Source organism: Podarcis liolepis, assembly GCF_965112155.1.
Source record: "Podarcis liolepis genome assembly, chromosome: 6".
Classification (NCBI taxonomy): Eukaryota; Metazoa; Chordata; class Lepidosauria; order Squamata; family Lacertidae; genus Podarcis; species Podarcis liolepis.
In genome coordinates, this window is record NC_139559.1 from 79419570 (window position 1) to 79444270 (window position 24701).

Here is a 24701-nt window from a genome sequence, read left to right on the forward strand (position 1 = left end):
GCAAGGTATTAACTTTAACTGAGCTTTCCCTCACGTTCCATTGCCTGAAAGAGTCTGTTTGGGGTACTTCTATAATGAAATGCATATCCTTAAAAAATCCTCACGTTCAGGTTTTCAGACTAAGAGATCTAGTATCACTGTTTTGATGTAGAGTCCTACCTTTCAGGTGTGCCCTATTGGGAACGGCAGAATTGTGAATCTGGATTGGTGGAAGAACGATTATAGTAAAAGGGCTTATTCACACTTACCTTTCCTTCACACATGCTTCGTGATTGTCCAAGGGCCCTTTTTTTGCTCTGGAGCTTCCCCCACAAAAATCTGCTCTTTAAAGCTCAATCAGAGCAAATGTCAACCCATCTGAATTGATGTTTGCTCTGATTCAGCTTTAAAGAATAGGTTTTTGCTGGGATAGCTTGGGGCAAAAAAATTCTGGCAAGATTCCCGCATTCTAATATGATACTGAATTGAAGGGAGGCCATTAAGAGCTTCTATCTCCAATTAGACATTGACTCCATAGTGCACAACTGCCTCTGGTCTGTTGTTGTTTTAATTCATTCACTCACTTGGAAGCCATGCAGGCTGGAGTGAGCTGGAGAAGATGGGGAGGAAATGCATGATTATTCTTACTTCCACAGATGTTGATGTAGTGCTTTACTTTTCTCTCTTTTTGGTCCTTTCATGAGCTTTGACACTTTCCCTTATGTTCTTTGTCTAGTTTAAGCTACAAACTTCTCGGGTGTGTTTGTAAAGTGATAGTGACACTGATATGAATAATGCACTCCACATGCTGCAGGAATGCCATTTTTATTTTATTTTTAAGGAAGGTGTAACCACAGAGATGTGGTACAAAAGAGAGTGTGTTTCCACTGGATTCCCTACCTGGTAAGACTGATCAATCTCCTACTTCTCATCTTTCACTGACAAGACCAGGCAGCGATTCCATCACCACCACCATTCATTTATTTATTTATATCTACACCTTTGAAAGCGTAATATAACAAGGTTTAGCATCTCCATCCATCTGGATTTTTAACCTGACAGACCTCACCAGAAAGGCCTTTTGTCTTGAGAACCTATGTAACTGCTCATATAATTGTCTTAAAACAATACTCACTTCCAAAACACCAGGCCTTGAGAAGGTTAGGTTCTGACTGCACAGTTTCCTGGACGAATCAGCCAAGATCTAATCTAACTAGAAATGAGAAAACTTCCATAATTCATGATGATCTGTGGATGGAATTAAGAAAGCTATTTTACTTGTGTCCATGGTGGACAACAGGCAGCACTTTAAACTCTTTTCAAGCTAAGCTTGGGTATTTAGCAATGCCAGTCTCTAAGCTTTGGTTCTTTGGCTCCCCAGCCTTGCTATGTCCTCTGGCTCCTTGCCTGCCTACCTGCCCATATACAACCTTGTTCTAGGCCCACCACAGTTTGAATATAATGGCTTCATCCCTTTTAAAGCCTGCATCAATCCTTCTTGTATGCTAGCGTGGTTTGCCCAATTCAGGTCCCAAACATGCTGGTCTCCACATTCTCAGAAAGAAATGTTCTAGCATAGCCTTTCCTTGACATGCTAGTTTTCTACATGTGGGGTGTTGTTGTTGCTGCTGCTACTGCTGCTGTTATATATAAATAATGGTTTCAGTCAAACTGAAGCATTCTAAAGCAGTACTGTCCAAGGAGTGAGGTAACCCTATGACATTTCCAAACATACAGTTTGTCTCTTAAGAGACAGTGTGTGTCATATAGTTAATGACACCCGTAGGACTTGTGCCCAAATACAAGATTTGGGTGCTCTTTTCCTATAAGAAGCAAGGCTTACAAGATTTCTGATTTTTTTTTCCCAGCTCAGATTTTAATTGGAGTCAGAGAAGAATTCCTGGCTTACCCCACCTGTTCAGCTATTCAGTCAGCCCCCAACACCCCCCCAAAAAAATTCCTCTTTGCTTTCCACATGACTTAAACAGGAGGGTTCATGGTTTCAGGAGTAGTAGTGGGTCTACTGAGGGAGAGGCAGAACAAGGATTTATCCTCCCCCTGAGACAAAAGGCCCTTGCTGGTCCTTGAGGAATTACTGGTAAGTTCTCTCAAGGTCAACTTCCAAAGATGGATCGGCTCAGAAAAATAAATAAATAATTTGGAAATAGCTTGGTTTATTTCGAAGTTGTGGGGCTTATTTTTCTAAGCCAATCTGACACCCATCTCTAGTGTCATGGAAATGGCTATGACATCTCCAAACTGTTGAAGAATTCTCTTGCATCAACTGAATTCTTGAAAGTCTCTTTATAGAAGCTCCCCAGCTGCTATGCACCAGACTACAAGATGATGATGGAGTGTTTATCTCACAGTAAACGCTGCAAATACTGAATTCATGTACAGGAGGTGGAAGAATGAGGCTGACATCTGTTGCTAGGCAGGATTAATTAGGTATTACTTTAAATGATGAATCCTGGACCATTCCCATATGAACAGTTGGTAAATGCTCTGTTCTAATCAGAGATTTTGAAGATAAAGATGTTCTGTTACAAGTCCCATGCCGGCTACTAAGATACTAAGACCTTTATTAGTTGTATTAAGGCTCTTATCAGTTTCATCAACTTATATTAGCATGTACGTTACACAAACTGTGTCACATTTGCCTAAAGAGAACAAATATTTTATATTATGTAGCATTTTACCTTTTCTTCAGTTTTTAAGCTTTGGTCAGGATTGATTGGTTGATTGATTGATTGGTTGGTTGGTTGGTTGGTTGGTTGGTTGATGGATTGATTGATTGATTGATTGATTGATTTCCTGCTATTGATTTTTAGGTTGGTTTGATTGGTGATTGTTTTTAAAGCACTTTTTTAAAAGACTAAATTGAAGAGCACCTTCTTCTCCCACAAGCCCATTTGCTGGAAGTGAAAATGGGACAAGGGGATGTCCATTTTTTCCAGAGGATGGATGAAATTCCCTGGAAGACTTGGACCTCAGTGTTAACAGTAGTGGTTCCAGTAAGGAGATGTACACTTAGCATGACACTACGATGGAGAGAAAATACACATAGCTGTGAGAAAGCCCAACAGGGCCCAGCAGGCCACAGAATATTGAAGGGGCCCTTGAAAATTTGGGGGGCCTTGGCCCCTCAGCCCCTCTTAGATGGCTCCCCTGTTCTTAGGTCTTACTAACTGAGACTCTTCCAGCATAACTAAACAGTGGTCTGTTTAGTTTAAGGTTATCGCTTAAGGTTATCTGTGGTTACCCAATCCCCATCTGACACTGCCTGACAAGGGGGGAGAGAATTGATGGGATATGTTAGAGGTGTCCACAGGCCTCATTCATTGAAATAGCCTGGTCATCAAGTGCCCATCTGCATAAGCTTCCAGCAGACATGGGAAAGCAGGACTAGATTATGCCCTGTGAAGATCCCTGTGTAGCTGGGCACTGGTTTAGATCAAAATCTGAATGTGTACAGGGCACTGATTTCATAACTAAGTATTATAATAAAACTTGTTACTCTGTGCCTTAATGGTGTGCTATTTCTCTCCCAAGACACACACCATATATTTCAGCATAAGCTCCCGTGTTTTGTTCTTTAACCAGCCTCTGAGAGTAGGTGAATTCGTTCCATTCCAATGTATTGCATCCAAATTCAATTTGGAGTAGGTGCCTTCTAAGTGCAGTGTTGAATGCAATCCATTCTTCTCCCTTTCTCTTCATGCTGCTAGGTGTACCCAGAAGTTTGTGGAAGAGTCTGAAAAGCATCACTAATAGCAGAGAAAAGTGAGACATAAAAGGCTTGAAGAAATCACCTCCAGATGAAGGAGGACAGAAGGGGACCATCAGATCCAGCAGAACCAAAGTGTTCAGTAGTGAGAGGATTCCCCTGGAGCAAAATAAAAAAGGACATAATACAATAAAAAAAACACTTTGAAGGCAAAGTGAGAGGAGAAATAAAACTGCCGTAGCACATATAGAAAGGAGACGATTTTGAAAAGCAAGGAAAATTGTGTGTGTTCTGACATTTCATCAGCCTCACAGCTAACATTGGTTTGGGGAAAATAGCCTGGTTTCTGCAACAAAAGGTGCCTATCTTCCTTACCTATGATTTTCACTTGTTCCTCAAAGAGGCAATGCTGCAGAAACTGATCATTTGGTCATAATTCTCCACAGGGGGGGAAAGAAAACAAGAAAAGGAGCATTACAAGGATGTACAACCATACAACTAAACAGGACCATAGCAGCCTTATACCAAATCACAGCCCACTGGTTTATCTGCATGGCATTGTCTTTACTGAAATGCAGTGACTCTCTGGGGTTCTGAGCAGGAGCTTTTGCAAACTCCATGCACAGCCAAAATGAGGGCAGCGAGCTGAGCTGACAGGAGGAATAACTGGTCCAACAACATTCTGGAATTCAAAATGACCACAACCTTATTGATTACAGATTACAGATGTTGGTAGGCTTTGGCTCAGGCATTTGGCTTAGACTCCTGTTGGATGGCTGGCATTGGCAGGGTCATGTGTGGGTTAAGGGTCATCCCAAGACACAGGCCAACTGAGCAGACCCAACCCCAACCCCTCCACTTGGAAGTTCTATGGCTCATCAGCTTGCCATAAGAGCTTCAGGACAGAATCTTCCATCCAGACCCCTGTACCAGGGTACCCTGAGATCACCCTGCTTGCAATGAGATGGGGAAGGTGCTGCACCATCTCACCCCAACCCCGAGAACAGACTAAGGATTCTACCCAATGCCTTAACTGCTGGAGTTGTGACAAATGCTACGATGAAGGCAAAAAACAACAACAACCCAATAGGTTTGCAAGCAAATTCCTTCCTGGTTCTGAATATGAGGACGAATTATCTCCACAGCAAGGTCTTCAACACAAACTGCTCTAGTGAAGCTTGTGTCTAGGATGGGTGAGTTGCTTCGCCACCAACTGCTGGCTCCGAGCGCAGCCGGCCTAAATACCCCAGCAGCAGACCAGAGTGAGGACCAGAGCCCCACCTCCATCAAGGCCCCTATTGGCCCGTTTATATTTTCTGTTCTGGCAGAGTATCCCATTGTTCTCCTCAGCCAGCTGAGGCCAAAGGAAAATGGCTGGCCATGAAGGAGGAATGGGCTGCCTTCCATGCCTGGCGAGCTGCACTGGGCCACAACTGTCACCTCCCCATGGAAGGGGGTAGGCGATCGTTCCCAGTCCTAACTGAGAGGCCGGAGTTTGAACCTTGTGTGTGCAAAGCATGTGCTCTGTCACTATGCTACCACCCTTCCCCTTGAGAATTCAGAGAGGATACAGATGCCAAGTTGGGCAGGGCTCTTGTCCAGTAGATATTGGCATTTCAGCAGGTGGGCAGCTCATGAGAGAAAGGTGAGGAAAGATGCTTGGAGACCTTCTAGATAGCAAACAGCTAATGTATTATTATTATTATTATTATTATTATTATTATTATTATTACCTGAAGGCGCGTCTCCACCTCAACCGTTCTGCCCGGACACTGAGGTCCAGCACCGAGGGCCTTCTGGTGGTTCCCTCACTGCGAGAAGCCAAGTTACAGGGAGCCAGGCAGAGGGCCTTCTCGGTAGTGGCCCCCGCCCTGTGGAATGCCCTCCCACCAGATGTCAAAGAGAAAAATAACTACCAAACTTTTAGAAGACAGCTAAAGGCAGCCCTGTTTAGGGAAGCTTTTAATGTTTAATAGGTTATTGTATTTTAGTGTTTTGTTGGAAGCCGCCCATAGTGGCGGGGGGGGGGGGACCCAGCCAGATGGGCGGGGTATAAATAATAAATTATATTATTATTATTAACATTTGAAACTCCCTCCCATTAAATATCAGAGAGACAATGTCTCTTCTGGGCACCTAATAAATCCTTTGAAGCAAAGATTTTTATTTTAGTCTGTATCTGTATTATTTTTATAGATGAAATTATTTTATGCATGTTTTTATTGTTAAATCGCTCCGAGGTCTTTAAAAACTGCAATAAATAAATTTGCTTATCCATTTGTTGTTGAGTTTATATCCCATCTTTCTTCCAAGTAGCTCAGGGTGGCACACACAGTTCTTTCTCTTGCCCATGTTATCCTCACAACAACCATGTGAGGTGGGTTAGGCTGAGAGATGGTAACTGGCCCAAGGTCACTCAAGTGAGCATCATGGCCCAATCAGCATTTGAACCTGGTTGAATCCAGCACTCTAACCAGTGTGCCAGATTAAGCAAATGCTGGTTGTTCACTATGAACTCCCTGACTTCACATCTCTTGACTCTGTAAAACAGAAGAGCTAAAACAATATACAGATAGCTGCTTAATCTCACTTATTTTAGTGGTTAATTTGCATATTAGTTATTCCGTTCACTGTTATCAGTTCTAGCATGACAGAATGCATGGGCAATTGCAAATGTACGTGTCAGGGAACTGACATCGGAGGGAGAGGCGAAGGGGAGGCTCACAGATGATGCTGGCGAAGGACCCAGCACCAGGGGGAGAAACAGCTCAGTAGACGGGGAAGCCAATCAACGCAACACCAGGAATAAAGGGGGGCATACAGGGGAATTGGAGAGAGGGCTCCAGGACTCTTCACTGGACATCAGTGAGGAGAGCCCAGGTCCTCCACTACCCACGCCTTCCCTGCGCAGAAGACTCCCGCGCAGTGAGAGGAGGAGGAGACTGGGTGTCAAACAACTTTTATGTTGGAAGAGGTTCAAGAAACGCCCACTGACGGATTCTGCCAGTGACTGAGGCAGCCGCGATGAGAAGGGGCTGTGCAGTCAGAAAGGTTTAACAAGGCAAATTAACCGAGAAAGGCACCAGCTTACGCACGAGTAACTCATACCTATTACAGTATGATTTGCCTAGGGCATTGTTTCACTGAGTTCACAACACGTGGCATATATTCTAAACTAATGTGTATTCAGACATACTATGGGGTTGGGTCTGCATGCAGTTCCCTAGTGCAGTAACTGTAGCCTTTCCGAATAACTGATATCCATGTACAGCTTTCTGAAGATATGTTGACGATGCCCTCTGCAAAAGAGTCGTATCAGTCTGTACAGTTTCTACAATGGGATAAAATCTCTCATAGGCATTTGATGGAGAATAAAAACCCTGAAAGCAAAGCTCCAGAGTTTTCATCATGTCACTAAAAACATCAAAGCAAAATTGCAACTATAATTTATGTGCATAGTGGGAACAGATAATTTATGAGTGCATGACTTAAAAGCTACTTCTGCCCTTCCACTAATTGGTCTCTTGTCTTCCTTCGCATCCCATTCTACACATCCTACCTAAACAATAAAGTGTCACTATGAATCTCTACCTTTATGTAAAATTGAAATTATTTGGAATTAGTGTTGGTGGGGATTTGTGTAGGGATTTGCCTTCATTCTAGACCTTACCTTGGGGCCGTTCTGTTGTTTTCTACAATTTAATTCAAAAAAAGAAGAAGACGTTAATAAGCCAAAGTCTAACAGAGCCATTAAATTAATACATGCTGCTTTAAACAGCATGGTACACTTTTAACATGCACTTTGATACAGTCTAGAATGGTTGGGATGGAGGCTGGAGCTAAGTTCATGGATCAGTAAACCTGAAACACCAGAAACAGGTTATGAAAGCCAGGGATGGAGGAAGGGGGGTGCAGTAGGTGTGGACCGCCCAGGGTGTCACTACTGAGGGGGGTGACAAAATGCCAGGCAGCACTCACCGTGGGGCCTGTAGCACGCCCAAGCCACACGTCACTCCTGGGAGTAACGCAGTGGCTTGGGCACCCGCAGGTTCCACGTTGCCCCAAACGGTCCTCCAGCCACCTCCCCCTCAGCTGTAGGGCAACTGAGTGGGAGGAGGCAGGCATGCTCCGGAGGCCCCGTGGTGCGCCCCGCCCCGCCCCGCCCCACCCTCACCCCGCCCATATGGATGGCTTGCCCCACCCCTGGGCGCACCACCCCATGCGTCTGAGCGGCTTCCTCTGCCACTGATGAAAGCCACTGCCTCTTCTTCTCTTCCACCTCCAGGCCAGCCCTATCATTGGACAGAGTAAGGTGACCATCAGAGGCAGAGGATTCTGGAGGTGCAGCAGCCCTCCAGTCATTCCCCCTTAAGCTTTTGGCAACTTAACTCTGTTGTAACTCAAGTCCCTAGCTCACAGCACCAGGGTAAATAAAAACTGAAATAATCTCAACACGTTTAAATGCACCAAGCACTGTGTCGAACTTAAGCAACTGAAAGTCCCTGAGTAAATCAGAGGAAGCAGAAGACCGAGACAAGTCCCATGGTCTATCCACTCACAAATGCGTGAGTAACTTTACTCGTGTAAACTTCTTTGCAATTAGCTTTCATTAAGAAATTTGGCTGTAAAATGTCTGAAATTTTCATAAGCATTTATCCCTCCCTGGCTCTGCTTCAGTGTTTTTGACTTCATCACCCTACATAAATCAGAACACAGCTCAGAACGGTAACTTTAATGAACCTTTTCATCATGTCCTGTAAATCAATCCATATGGGAGCTATGTACCTTGACTTTTTTATATATATAAAAAAAGCTCTGGCAGAAGAAGTATAAGTAAATGGAACCAACAGGCTGGCACATTTAACTCATGCTCCTCAACACAACTGGCATTTTCCTCTGTGGCCAATAAAGCTATGTACCCACAACCAGAAGTGGCCCGGCTCTTCCTCATGCAGTAAAAATGTGACGAAATCACAGACCAGTCAGCATTTCCCTTTCACTTTGGAGTCAGGAGACCAAAAAATGTGCCACGGATCACTGATAGTTCCCAGATCAATTTAATTAGAGATGAACAAATCCATCTGCTTCTAGTCTTTGTCTTGTTTATGTGTTTTAACCATGATTCCATTGCATTCTGTCTCCACATTAATCTGTGGATTTTTATTTTTTAAGAAAACCTCTCAAAACACATATTGAAACGTGAGCTTTCTTTTAAAATATGTATTCAGATGTACATTATCTCTCAAAATATGTTAATGCATGTTTTGACACATTTAAAATGTCAAGGATTGCTTAACAATATTCAGAGAAGTGTGAAATCCAGTGGGGAGCCAGGTTCTAAAGTTTGGTGTGGACATTAGAAGAATCACAGAATCACAGAGATGGAAAGGTGTGGATTAAGTTATTCACACACACAAAAAGACAGAATTCCTTGAGCATTCTGAAATTATTCACTACCAATCTAAGTCATTCAAGAGACTGTGGCAAGGCAGTATCCGTAAACCCATTCCAGCTCGTTTCTTTTCTACATTCCTCCGAATGCTACACAACTAAATTTTTACACAGCTGGGGGAATTAAATTAAATAAAGTGTCCTAAATCCCAGGGAAAGCAAAGGAAATTTGCCTAATTATATCTGGCTGTCACCCTGTTAGTTTCAATGCACATTTGAAAAGGAGCCTTAGTGATGGTTGCCAACAATTTGAAACCTGGCAAACAACCCGACCCCCTTCCACGCACCTAATCTCACTGATTCGCAAGGCAGAGGAGAGAGGTAATCAACATTTCTTGAAAACTGTGCCACTGCACCACCAGGTATTCCAGCTCACTCCAAAATCAGGTGATGGAACCATAAGGTGACACTGGCGCTATGCCACATCATTGCTGTTTTATCGTGCATGGAACTGAAATGCCAGAAAAAACTAAGCTGGCCGCTAAAGTGTACCAAAAGAGATAGGTTCACATGTTGGGGGGGGGCATTCTAAGCTGTATCCTCCAATGTGGTGCACCAATTAATTTCCTCTATTGTCATCTCACTGGGGGAAGGGAAAGAGAGCAGGAACTTAGCATGCTGAATTATTCTGAGTAAGACCATTGGCTCATTTCAGCCCTACCCGAGGGTGCTGGGGATCAAAGCAGCTGAACCAACATCTGGACAGAGCACTGGACACCTCAAAAGAGTTGCTTCCCATTCGTGAGTACAGGATTTCAAGATGAAAGTACCAAAAAGTGAACTGTGCATGCAATTTCTTTCGTAGGAATTATAAAATACAAAACAACTTTATTGTCCTCTCATGGGACTCAATCATCACAAAAGCAAAACCTGAGCACTTTGTTTCAGCACCTGTTACTGGATCCTATGTCATTGATTTCTTTTGGCAGTTTCCACCAGAAACAATTAAATGGTTCAGTCTTAATTGCTATGCTGTCTTCCTGTTGGTGCACTCACTGATCTGTGCTGTCCAGATTGGGTAGAATTTAAAGATGTGATTAGCAAAAAGTTGGTAGGAGCATGAGTGGAAGTCAATGAATGGGACACATATTCATTTAGAAAAGGACTAATCGTCTACCTAGTTCCATGCATTTGAAAATAGGACTTTGTTTACACCAGGAGTTTTCAACCCATGGGTTTCCTCATAAGATTATCAGGGATTAGCCACTGTAAAGATCAGTAATGGAAGATAAGCATCCCTGAGAGGCAACATCAATCGTGATCAATATAACCATGATCGAGGTGTTACTATAAGTATATAAAGCCCTTAACAACTTGGACTCATTTTACTTGAATGATCTCCTTACCCTATACAGGCATCCCTCCCCACTTACGCAGGGGTTGCGTTCCGGGCACCCACGCACATAAGTAAAATAGCATAAAGTGGGGGGTATCCTCTAAACACCCTCTTTGCCACTCTCTCTTCAATCCACACCAAAAATACTGTATCTGAAAATATCCACAACTAGCATTGAAGCTCTGGGGCCAGCAGGAGGCTGGAGGATGCAAGGGAAAGCAGCAACAGCTGCTGCTGCTGCTGTGCTACCCCGCACATCAGCTGTTTGGCAGGGAGGGCCCCTTAGAGTTTGTGCCTATGACTTGGCAGGTGTATCGCAACTGCCTCTTTTCTACAGCCCCAGGGAGGCAGCCAATACAGGAGTTGTGACCGCCATATTTTGCGAGCATTGTGTTTTTAGTGTTTTCTCTCGGCGAGATAACTGCAGCTGTGCTCGGAGCAGGTGAAAGGTGATAACAAGTTCAGAATATATAATAAAAGTACAGGATACTGACATTTTAACAGGAGGCAACATTCCTCTCATAGATTTCATTATCCTGTTGTTGTTTTTCCCAGAGAAGAGTGCTTGGCAGTAATCCAAAAGTGAGAGGATACATTTAAAAATGACTAAATAAATGAGGTTCACATGGATATAAGAAGAAACATTATCTCCTACGGTATTTCTCAAGCCAGTTGCCAGATTCCTACATATATTCTAATATTAGTAGATTAATGCTGTAACACAAAGCTGAAAAACATGCAGGTGGGTGTGTAAGGCTGCATGGTCAAGCCGTTAAACGAAGCATAAAGGAATAAGATAATGGGCGGGGGGAGTGCATTCATTTCTGGAAAATAATTTCTCTCATGGCCTTAGATCTCACACCCCTCTTAGAAATTAAAATGCAGTAGGTTGAACACCCCAACAGGGTTATAGGCAGAGGGAAGTGGGGAATGGGGGCAAAACATTGGGAAATGGAGCTGTCGATGTCATACAGTTTGCCCTGCATCCCTTTGCCTGTGTAGACGTAAGACTGAACTGGCATTCAGATGGCTGCTGTATGTGCAACAGGAGGATGTTGTCTTGTCCTGTGCCTCAGGTAGAATAATGTTTTGGGGTGACCATGCAGCCTCTGCAGGATCTTTCCCAACTCTTCAAAAGGAGGAGGGTTGGTTGATTCAACCCTTGTCTGACATTTCACTAGTCTCTTACTAGGTGCTGTATCTGACAACGTGCTTCCTCCAGCACAACGATTTTTGGCTGTGCAACAGAATTTTCTCTCCCTCTCTTCTCCCCACATTGTCCTTAATTCTGTTCCAGGCATTTCTCTCTCCCCTTTAATGCACTTTTCCTGCTTCCATGTTGTTTTCTAGGAGTCACTGGAATCTCCATAGTTTTGTCCTTCCTTCCCCCCCCCCTAGAAACAGGATGAATCTTTCCTACGCTGGGTCCATCTGAGATCAGGTACTCTCTAAAAGTTATGTTCTTCAAATGCCATAGTTAACTTACAATACTCTGGTATACATGTCTACTTAGAGGGACGACTCTTAAAATAGGCTTAATTCCAGGTAAGTGGTTACAGGATGGCAGCATATGCTTGGATTTAGGATTAGCACTGGGGGAAACAGAGTTATTGTGCCTTTAGCAGCTTTATCTCCATAATTAGCACCAGCCAGACATAGGCAACATGGTCAACTTGCCATGGTATGCTTGAGGTTGTCTGGGAAGTAGATGCAGAGAGAAGCTGTAATGATTCTTATCTTATGTCATGCCTCAATGGCAGCTATTTTATGTTATGCCATGCCCCCCCCCACACACACACACATGGCAGTCATTTGGTGACTAGTACTCAGAGCAACCTCTCAAAATTTGAAATGTGCTCTCTGCTTCAGAAAGGTTGATAAAGCTTGGTGAAGAATATAGACAAAAACACATTGTGATAAGCCAGTCTTGTTCCTTAACAAATACCTGTATTATTATTATTATTATTATTATTATTATTATTATTATTATTAAAATGTAAGTTATGTTTTATATTTTAACACTGTACACTGAATTGTAAGTAAATAAGTAGAACACCTTTCTTAAGATTATTAAAGGAGTGTTGCTTTTCTAAAAAGAATCTTTTCCATAACCATATTTCTCAGCTGTCCCAATGCAGACGAGAAGAAGCCATGCTGAATAACAAGGAGCTTTCACAGCCCAAATTCCAGGGAGGTTATTGTGAAAATAACCTAATGCACTATACAAATTTCTCTATATTTATAGAGTTTTTTATGGGCTTATGGATCAGTTAGCAAAGAAAGGCATTAAGCTCAGCATTATTTAATTAATAGCTATTAATTTTACCACAAGTCTAAGCATATTCCAACAACAGGTTTCCTTTAAGTTCCAAAACAAGATATTTGACATTTAGGTCATGGTTGAGCTACCTTTCTTTGATCTCTATTATCTTTCGGCAAACTAACCATGAGCTGATATTCCCTTCACTCACAGAAATATTAATATGATTTATTCATTGAATTTGTATACCACCCTTCATCTGTCAATCTCAGGGCAGTTCACAACATAAACTATTCAAACCAATGCTCATTTACATCATAAGCAGAAAATATTAACCATAGTATCTTACCAGCTAGGTTTCTTCTGAATTCTTACTTACTCCCTTAACCATCGCAGCACCATTGGGAATGGTAGAGATATTTCCCTTTATTTGCTTTTAAGCAGTGTGAGAGAAGCACTTCTAAAACGACATACAAATATGCATCCTATACAACTTTGCTATACTGGAGAAAACGCTGCTGCCTCCAGACAACCACTCCAGGAAGCTTCTATAATACGTATACCTCATTCAAAGTGCTTTCCTGGTGCCTCTGCTGCAGAAGAACCATGGAAGGGTAATATAATAGGGTGGTGGGATGGCACTAATTTTTCGTGAGGTGGCACAGAGGCTGATGCTGCCCTGGTTTTCACAGCAGCTTCTCCTAGTGTGGTGAAGCATCACAGCAGCTCACCTGTGTGAGGCTGTGATAAAACAAGGAGGTAACATGCTTGGGACTGGGTGGATGCACCCACTACCATGAGAGTGCCAGATTGGCTGTGCCACTGCACCACACAGCACCACACACCTCCACTACCCTGGCCCACCCCAATCCTGACTAAGTAGTCTCGCTACTCTAAACTGGTTTGAAGTATAAATGTATGAAGATGCCTTATCTTGAGTCAAAGAAGAAGATGGAGAAGCATCAGAAGTTAGAGAGACAAAAGATGAAACCTTCAACAGCTGCTAGGAAAAGAGTAGACCATGGTAAGCACAATGCAATCCATGGGAAAAAGCTAACTACAAGAGTGCAAAGCAGAGTTCTTAAAATGTGTGTCATTAAGAACAGAATACTCTGTTCAGTAGCATTTGTTTATAATCCAAGGTTATAGATAAAAAGCTGTCATATTTTGTTCTTGAATAAAGCTTTAAATTATTTAACATTATGAAAATTAAAAAATGAAACAACCCCAGCACAATTCATTCTGCAATGCCATATTTAATTTTTTTATTTTTGCACCTTGAATTCTGAAAGCCTACAATATCCTAAACTGTTCACATGCTTATTGTGCTTGTTATGAACATGCCAAAATGTGTATTTATGAACTCATCCTTTCCCCAATTTCTGAGAAGAAAAAGACACAATATAAGAGAGCAACACCAAAAAGGTGGACCTGTCAAACATAACATTAAAATGCTCTGTGCAGAAATCCATTGTGATATATCTGCATTTTCACACACAGCAAGATGAGACGTCTCGACTACAACAGAAAGGGAGAAAGAATCAGAATTTACCTCCTCACAGAAGTCTTCTACAACATGCTTCCTCGTGTACTGACTCCTAGTTTGTCTTAGTTAAAGGGAATGTTACAGAGTGGAAGAGGATCTAGAAAACTTTGCAGAATTCCAATTACCTTATTAATGCAAAACATCCAGGTGTATCACATTTAAAGAGAGAATGGGTGCCTTTCTCTTTAATCCATACAATACCTTATTATAGCATTAACAATTTTTCATATCATTTCATTCATTTATTAGACCTATTAGTTGCTTTCCACCAGAAGTTCTCCAAGCGACTTACAGCAAAAAGAAAAAGAAAAAAAGGATATACAAAAAATTGGGGGGAGTCATACAATACGTACATTAATATTTCATATGACATAACATCATTTTTATAGAAAAAAGAATCTCAAATAATAAACAAGCAATAATCAGACCCACAAATAAACAAAAACTCAATCTCCCCAAGTCCAAAAACCATTCATATCAAACCAATAATTTCCTCCCCTTTAACCTCCTCACCCCACCCAGAAGTCTGTTGTCAAGGCCAGCTGTTGCAAATCAGTGGTTGGTGGGTCCAGTGTTCTCCATGGATGGTACAGTGTCTCTCCTCTCCCTTCACTGGGAAGCAGGAGGAAAACAAAGCAGGAATATGGTAACAAAAGTTTTACCTGCATTACAGCTCCTGCTGCTGGTGGTGGTGCAGGTGTTCCTCTTCGTTCTATCACTCTGAAAGCCAATTCAGAGTGAAGGCAATGTTTTTTACCCTCATTCTGAATGTTTAACCATTCATTCAGATATGGTTATATGACACTATAATCACATCATACATCTCCCTGACCTTGCTCCTCATTATTGGCTGACAGTATGAAAACCAGATAATATGTCATGGACCACGTTACAGGGATAGGAGATGTGGTTGTCTAGTCATGTGGTTGTCATTCTGCTGGGAACCTGATGCTCATCTTTTCATTTGTTTCTGCCTTGAAAACACACAGATATTTGGACATCATCATATACTGTCCAAATAACAAGAGAAAGAGCCCTTTTCGAGAAGCACAGTTTGCTCTGGGGAAAATGCCAATCTCTTTTTCTCATGGAAAAAAATAACAGGCAGACATTGTAGAATCTATACACCTTGATGCAGAGGAAATTAAACTGAAATAAGGATGAAAGAATTCAAAAGCACTGCAGCTTATACCCTTGGATAGATTTTGACATGTAGCAGGATGAGGAGTTTAATTAAGATGAGGTCTTCTGTGTAACTTCCGAAACAGTTTGGAGATCACAGCTCCTGACATGCAAGCACACCATGTCACAAAGAAGTGAAAATTCCGGGTCATTGCACTAGCCGCATGGCCTGGCATTTTGGAAGGGCAATGACAAAATTTGTTCAACTTTGCATGAATCAGAGGCTGGTTGCCAGATGGGAATTAGCAGTAGTTGTACACAAGGGAGCTCGGTTATACTGCTGAGTCAGATGCATTAGCAGGGCAGGTCATTCCAGTACAAAAGCCAGTTATGACCATAGTTTGCAGAAATTGGAATCTAAATGCAAGAGAAGTAAGGGAAGAATAAGAGACATTAAAACACATTTGGCTGAAAAAAGAAAACATATTTCAAATTGGCAAGCACTGAAACCACTACAGTCAGTGAAAATTCCATAAAGCAAATCTTCCCATAACAGATATCTACCAAGGGTTTTCCTTTTTTTATAGCCTGCAATTTGTGTGTGTGTGCAAAATTGATGTTCAATCGGACAAGATATTTATGACTCTTAGGAACAAAGTGATTCCTTTCCTTTTGGAGTTACAGCCTGATGAACATCATCTGATGCTCCTCTAATTCCTATGATCAATCCCTTAAGGAAGTCCTAGGTAATAATTTGAGGAAAGTGGTTGATGGAGTTTTGAAGACCATCTCTTAAAGTACATAGAAACAGTATGCATCCAAAATAAGAATCTAAGGCTGCAATTCTATGCACATTTACCTGGAAATAATCCCCACTGAATTCAGTAGGATTTACTTCTGAGTAGCCATGCATATGATGGCACTGTAAGAAATGAGCTCTCATGCACCACTTCATTATATCAGTCCCTAAATATTTTTATACTTCAGTGTATTTTGTTATTGGAAATGAAATTCTAGCTCAATTAAGTCTTACCCACAAGTCATACTTACATAGCTGCACTTCCTCGAAATTTTCCTTAGTTACACATATGGCCCTTTCACAAAGAGGTATGTTCATATGCTGCTCTTTCATTCAGCTAATTTCCAGACATAAATCTGTAACTTCCTCAAATTATGGATTTGAGGTTTATGTCACAACACCACCCTCTTTTTTCTGAGATGCTCAGGCACTGTCCACACTCTCCTGGACCACCTTTCTTTCAAGCTGTCAGCCAATCATCACTCACCACCAACATTCCAAGGCCCTCTCTCCACCTCCCTATCTAACATTACCTTTACTATTATACTTACTATTATGCAACATTACGTTACTTAGCATACTGCATGTACATTCAGTATTATATACAAGCACCAGAACATCACAGCTTACATCTTTGGGAGATAGATATCATTGACACAAGGTCTGCATGGTGCAAACACACCAATGGATCCTCCTGGCATGTTTCCACCACCCCAACCTCACGACCACCTTGCTCCTGCCTTCTCCATCATGATACACAGCAGCGACTTCCTTGGAGAGAGGCCAGGTGAGCTGTGCAGCCCCACCACACCATCTACTGCCAATGCCATGGATGATATGAGAATTTGCGGCTGGGATGCGTGTGGCACTGTGGTCTAAACCACTGAGACTCTTGGGCTTGCTGATCCGAAGGTTGGTGGTTCAAATCCCCGCAACGGGGTGAGCTCCCATTGCTCTGTCCCATTTCCTGCCAACCTAGCAGTTTGAAAGCACACCAGTGTAAACAGATAAATAGATACCGCTGCGGCGGGAAGGGAAATGGCATTTCCGGGCGTTCTGATTTCTGTCATGGTGCTCTGTTGCTCCAGAAGTGGCTTTGCCATGCTGGCCACATGATGTGGAAAGCTGTCTGTGGACAAACGCCAGCTCCCTTGGCCTATGGCCGCAACCCCATAGTCACCTCTTACTGGACTTAACCATCCAGGGCTCCTTTGCCTTTTATGGGAATCTGCACACCTTTTTGTGCTGTCCGTCCATGCTCCTCCCACTGGCAACAATGAATGGGAAATCATTAAAATCATTCTACCTCCCATCCTATCAGTATGAGACCAGCAAGGCAATGCATATTCCAAATCCTCTGCCATTGGTTTTCCCCACTTCCTTTGTCCCACCGGTTGGATTGTTCTGTTAATATCCCTAGCTTCTAAAAAAATAATAAAGAAAATAGTACTCCAGAAAAAGAAATATGAGAAGTAGAATTTCTGCAATATTTTATTACGCAATGCAAACTATCAGAATGCCTCTTTGAACCAACCGCAGTGACAAAATGGCGTTAGCAAAATTAATTTTAGAGCAAAATATTCTGTATGTAAAAGTATTCAATTAGGTTTCCTGTTTCTTCTTCCTAATGAGAAAAAAAGATGGTGGCGCCGCCAGGGCTAAAGGGAATCTCCAAGCAAATGTGATCATTCATTATATGGCATACCACAGCAGGAAGCATAAATCATGCACACACACAAGGAAGGGGTTGTGCAGTTATTAGAACCCAAAACAATAACTAATAAGGGTGAAGCACAGACCTCAGAGAGAATAGCATTGGGTGTACAGCTTCCTTTATCTTCATTATCACACCATTCGACCAGCTATTGATATAACAGGAAGGTGCTCCTGCTGTGGCAGAAGTGGCAAGCCATAGATGGAGGCATTACTGTCGGATAAAATTAGCAAGGCAAATGCAGCAAAGAGCATCCCAGGAGAATTAGAAACCAGCATCACAGCAAACCAAGGAGTTGTCTTAAAAAAAAAAATGAACAAAGCTAGAGCAGGAGCAAGGACCTCAAATCAGTGGGGGAGTTTCCTTCCCAAAGAAGAAAGGGTAATATTCAATTAAGTCCTACTCAGAGTAGATCCACTGTGATCAATGAGCCTACATATATTGGTATCAATGGACCTACTCTGGCAAATGCTGAATATCATCCAAAATTCAGCTTTCACCTACAGCATGGTCAGGAATGCAGGGAGTCAGGTGGGGAATAAAGAACAGAACCTCAACTATGCAACTGTTCTGGTTTCGGCACAGATCCAGGCATAGGCAAACTCAGCCCTCCAGCTGTTTTGGGACTAGAACTCCCATGATCCCTAGCTAACAGGACCAGTGGTCAGGGATAATGGGAATTGTAGTCCCAAAACATCTGGAGGGCCGAGTTTGCCTATGCCTGGATTAGGCTGTGTGTCTATCCAGAGAGCTCACCTCACAGCTAAGTCTGGCTGACTTCTGTACATGAAGTAGTGAAATGACATGTTGTTCTATACTTCATCTACAAAAATGTCTTGGGCCAGCCCTGCCCACAGTTGACACTGAAAAATAAATAAATAAATAACTTACACCCTGCCCTCCCTGGCCACTTTGGGCGGCTCCCAACAAAATATTAAAAACTCTTTAAACCTCAAACATTTAAAACTTCCCTAAACAGAGCTGCCTTCAGATGTCTTCTAAAAGTCAGAGAGTTGTTTATTTCCTTGACATCTGATGGGATGGCCGCATGAATCAGCTCATGGGCTGTTCTGGTACTGCCTAGGAATAAATGAATAGACTGAGGTGCTTCTACCAGTGCATTAATATCTGAGAGTTTTGACACACAGGGTTTGGCTCTTAATAGCGATGAGGTTTTGTTATTCAATTAAAGGTTCTTACCTAAATTATCCCCTTCTAACAATGCAGATTGTCAAAAACAAATGATTGAAATATATTTGTTTCTCTGGATATGGCTGTATATATTTTGAATAATCCGAAACCAGATTTGAATCTATTGATCCAGGAGCCCAGGCAAAATAGTAAACAGCTACATGTCTACTGAGGGCTATAGTTAAGTCTATCCAATCAGTTTCCCTCAATTTATAACTCAAGCAGAATTTGTCCTCAGGGTTCACTCACCTCCTACTAAGTCTACAAAATTCGGTCAGTAACAAATGATAATGGCTGGAGGTAATCTTGGCGCACATTTGGAGCTGTGCATTCATTGGTTAGCTGCCAGCAGCAGTTCTGTTTAGCTGATTGCAGCCTCAGGGAGATCATGACCAGGTCTGGTAAGCAGGGGGGTGTTTGCAAGTGGGGGAAGCTTGGAGTACCGTCTCATGGTGTATGTAGGACTAAGAGAAATGGATGGCCAGGGAGCTGCTGCAGTGATCAGCAACACCTGTGCAATGTCTGTCATCCTGCCTGAGAATGTGCAAAACTACACCTGCAACAAGTGCAAACGGGTTGCTTTGCTGGAAGAGAAGGTACAGCAAGTTGAGGCCCACCTATCCACACTGCAAGTTATTGGGTAAGATGAATAATTTCTCACTAGAGCAAAGTAGACAGTCCTGCAACAGCTAAGCAGGGGGGTACCCCTAAGAAGGAGGAAGATCACTCATTGCAGGAGACAAAGCCCTGGAAGAATGGGACACACAGAAGAAGCACTGTCAGGAGTATCATTGCTATGCCATGCTGTGTCCCTGGAGCTGTAAAACCAATTCCACGCCCTCACCTTGAATGCCAATTCTGGACCAGAGGAGCAAGTATACAGCAGTTGCAGACCTCAAAATACACCTGAGGTATCTGTGGAAAGTACACTGTACAGAACGATTCCTGCCACTTCCCAAAGGAGGAAGACAAGTGTGTTGGTGGTAGGTGACTCCAGACTAAGGGGGACAAAGGCAGCAGTATACAGAGGTAAAAGGATGTCCTGGGAGGTTTGCTGTCTTCCAGGTGCAAAGATTCATGATGGAACAGTGAAAATAAAACCCACTGACCACAACTCCTTCCTTCTGACTCATGTGGGTACCACAATTTAAGAAGGATATTGATAAGCTGGAACATGTGCAGAGGAGGGCAACCAAGATGATCAAGGGTCTGGAAACCAAGCCTTAAGAGGAGTGATTGAGAAAGTTGGGTATGTTTAGCCTGGAAAAGAGGAGACTGAAAGGAGATGTGACAGCCATCTTCAAATATCTTAATTCTTCAAAGAGCTTTAATTCAATTTGGCAATAATTTCTGGAGTTATTTATATACTAATTCTCATTACTTGCTCTATAGGATGTCCATCCACGACCCATCTGCTTTTCACAGCACTTTTGGATAATATATTCTTCATTCATACTTGGGATTTAATTTTTTTTTTAATTTTGAAGGCACTTATTTTATTTATGTGTTTTATTTATAGCATTCGTATGCCACTCCTCAGCCAAAAAGCCCCCCAGAGTGGCTTATATAAGTTAAAACAAGATAGTCCCTCCCTGCAAGGCTCACAATTTAAAAAAGCATGACTCACAAGGAGAAGGGCACAGGGAGAGAAGAGGGGGAGACTCAGGCACCAATCCTTAAACAGTTCTTCTAATGGTCATCTGGCACAATTCAGGGGTAGGAAGTGATTGATAAAGCTGGTCTTCCAGCAAAGCTGATGGAATGAGTTATAGTTCCTATCTCTCCCTCTGAGACAGCCTGAAGCAATGGGTAAAGTTGCTGGTAATGGTGGGGAGCTTGGTTTGTGATGGCTCTAACTCATGCAGCAATCTCCAACAGAATCAGTGTCTCTCATTTCCCACATGGAGTGGCATCTAACTTGTAAGGTAGAAGAACAAAAGTCAGCATTTTGTCTCCTACGTTTGGCTGGTCCTGGAAGCGGGAGAGACGGAGGCATGTCTGCTCTGTGCTGGACCCAAAGCTGTGACTTCCCTGGAAACCTGTCCATATGAGTGCTTAGCAGTAACTTTTTCATCCTTACCAAGGGCTATTTCAAGGAAATCAGCCCTGAGTGCTCACTGGAAGGACAGGTCCTGAAGCTGAGGCTCCAATACTTTGGACACCTCATGAGAAGAGAAGACTCCCTGGAAAAGACCCTGATGTTGGGAAAGATGGAGGGCACAAGGAGAAGGGGACAACAGAGGACGAGATGGTTGGACAGTGTTCTTGAAGCTACCAGCATGAGTTTGACCAAACTGCGGGAGGCAGTGGAAGACAGGAGTGCCTGGCGCGCTCTGGTCCATGGGGTCACGAAAAGTCGGACACAACTAAATGACTAAACAACAGCAAAAGGGCTATTTCCTGCTGACGCACTTCAGGCACCACATGTGTTGGGTCAGTGGTGGATAGACTTCAGGCTTGCAGGATCTACTTTGTTGGCTTAATTTTACTCACACATTCCCAGATGCAGAATTTGGGGCAGGATAGGATGGGATTTAATAGGAAAAGAATGCATCAGTGGGAATGATGGTGGCTGCCAGCAGATGAGTTCTCCAACCTACTCCAATTTCCCCCCAATGCTTAATAAGCTGATTGGGTGGGGGATTCACCTGCCCCTTTCATAACTGAATCCACGCTGTTCTGGGAATCTTTTAGCCAGCTCTAAATAAGAATGCATAACGCTTCTCCCCGTCAAATTAGGCGCAAATCCAGTCAAAGCCAAGCACTTTCAAGCCCAATTGATTTCAGTAGAGGAGCTAAACACATGATTAAATCTCTCCCATGGAAACCAACGAGACTGAAAACTGCTTAAATTTAGCTTACTATGTCCAGTGTTCATAGCCATTTTGATCCTACAGAGAGTCATAGATAAATTGAATCATATATTTTTCTCCTGTGTTTACTAGAATTGAAAAATGCTTAGACATTTTAAACCTACAAGCTCTTCAGCAATTATGGTTTTTGTTTAGAGCTAGCATTGATTTTGTTAAGGATAGAGTAGCATTCTCAATCTGGTAGTCATCAGGCCAGATGTGTGACTTTTTTTCTTTTCTTTTACCATAGGCATGCAATTACAGGGCTTTTTATACTGTCGGACCTTGCTGACAGTGTTTTTTGAGGTCGGTTTTTGTCAGATTCACTAAAGTTTGCAACCTTGAACAGTTCAACATGCCATCATTATTGTATTGCACTCATGGCACTGATTGGGCAGAGTGGTAGGATGGCTTAATGTGTTCTGTTGGTCAAAGAAATGAGCAGTTTAATTCAACAAGGGAAGGGAAAATGGTCATTTTGTCTGGGATTCACGTCTTACACTGGGCAGAATGAAGGCCCAGGATTCAGGAAAACCACTTTAAACAGTCCTGCCTTCCCCCAAACAATCCTGGAAACTCTGGTCTGACAATGGCGGTATTCCACTCACAGAGCTACAATTCTCAGAGTGGTTTAACAATCAATTCCTCTTCCTAGGGAACTCTCAGCATTATACCTCTGTGAAGGTAACAGGGATCTCCTCACAACTCTCTGCACCCTTAGCTATGATTTCTACGATTTTTTTTCAGGGAAGCCATGGCTGTTTATAAAGTGGTATGTTGCTGCTTTAAATATATGGTGTAGATGAGGCCTAAGTCTTACTCCAAGCAGACTTGTTGAAATTAATGGACACAAATAAATTAGGTCCATTAATTTGAATGGGTCTACTCTGCATGAAACCTGACTACCACTCATTTGACTGGAGCCAATATAATCCGAGAGCCTGCCTGCACAACCCTTTAAGCTAATCTATTGCCCTCATGTACGCTGGAAGACCCTGCTCAACCAGGGCTGAAGTAAGAGTCAACTTCCCATTTGGTCAGTTACCATATGTTGAACGGCGATATGCCATTGTGTCCTTTGTCTCAGGATGAAAAAGTGGCTTGGGCCATCACAGATGTCAACACAGAAGTCTCACTGAGTTCAAGAGGATTTTCTCCCAGGTAAGTGTATATGGGTTTACAGACTTGATGTTCTTTTTGTTGTGTGTGTGCATTTTAACAGTGATTGTAAATGAATGGGTTTTGTAATATTTTGTCCTTCGCCATAGCTTGTAGCCTAAAGGGTAAAAGTAAAGGACCCCTGACAGTTAAGTCCAGTCACAGACAACTCTAGGGTTGTGGCGCTCATCTCGCTTTACAGGCCGAGGGAGCCGGTGTTTGTCCGCAGACAGTTTTTACGGGTCATGTGGCCAGCATGACTAAGCTGCTTCTGCCACAATGGAACACCGAAACCAGAGCAGCGCACAGAAATGCCATTTACCTTTCCACTGGAGCGGTACCTATTTATCTACTTGCACTTTTTGGTGTGCTTTCGAACTGCTAGGTTGGCAGGAGCTGGGACTGAGCAACGGGAGTTCACCGTGTCATGGGGATTCAAACCGCTGACCTTCTGATCGGCAAGTCCAAGACCACAGCACCACCCGCGTCCCTAGCTTCTAGCCTACAGTGCAATAAACTTGATTCTGAGAGCCTAACCCCATATTACATGTCGGTGCAGCATTATTTTCTCTCACCATTTTATTTATTTATTTATTTATTATTATTATTATTATTATTATTATTATTATTATTATTATTATTATTTTGCAGAGAAGAAAAGGACTCTTAGGAGACTGGAATCCTGAACAGAGGACTGAGGAAGAGGGAATGGAAAGTTTAACCCCTTTGCTGCCAGCTGTTTGCTCAAAATTCAGTCCCTGAATCTTTTGTCCCACTGGAAGGGAGAAGCAACTGAAAAGAGGCTTCTTTGAAAGGAAGTGATGAGCAGAAAAGGGCAAAGCAGCTTCTCCCTCATCCACACAAGGCCAACCTCCTGTGGGGGCCTTTGCTTGAGAGGAAGGGGGAAACTGTTGCAAAAAGGAATTACCATTACATATAATGTATAATTTGCCCCGATTTTGATTTTGCCCTGAACACTTCCATATATTTCTCTGAGCTCCTTCAGGAGGAAGGGCAGGTTATATACACTGAATAAATAAATAAATAAATAACTTTTTTTTGCCAGGTATTAAACCTGTTGCAGAATGAGAATTCCTAGCATCATTCCAAACAAGGGCTGTTAGGTCAGCTAGGGTGAGGAGGGGAAATCTATTCAACATCCTAAGAGCTAAGCCATGTTGAAGCGTCACATGCAACCAACTTAAAAGTCGCAAAGCTGATCAGGTAATGAAGGTTAAGTCAACTTTGTGCTGGGATTACCTCGCCTGTCCATGTCTTTCCCTGGTCAGGACTAATTTATAAGATTACCTCTGTTAAAAACAACTCTCTATCCTACTTGGAAGCCTTTCCTTCCCAAGGAATAAAGTGCTTACGTTAGTCCTTTAAAGCTGGTTAATCAAAAGGAGGTCCAGATTAATTTCCCTTACATTCTTTTCACAGCTTGAGATTCTAATTGATGTCGCTCACAGCTGATCTATCTATTCCATTATAAAACAATAGCATGGATTTCTGGGTCTTTCTAAGACATTTTTTTGCAGTTCAGAAATGTTTTGTGCATATATATAT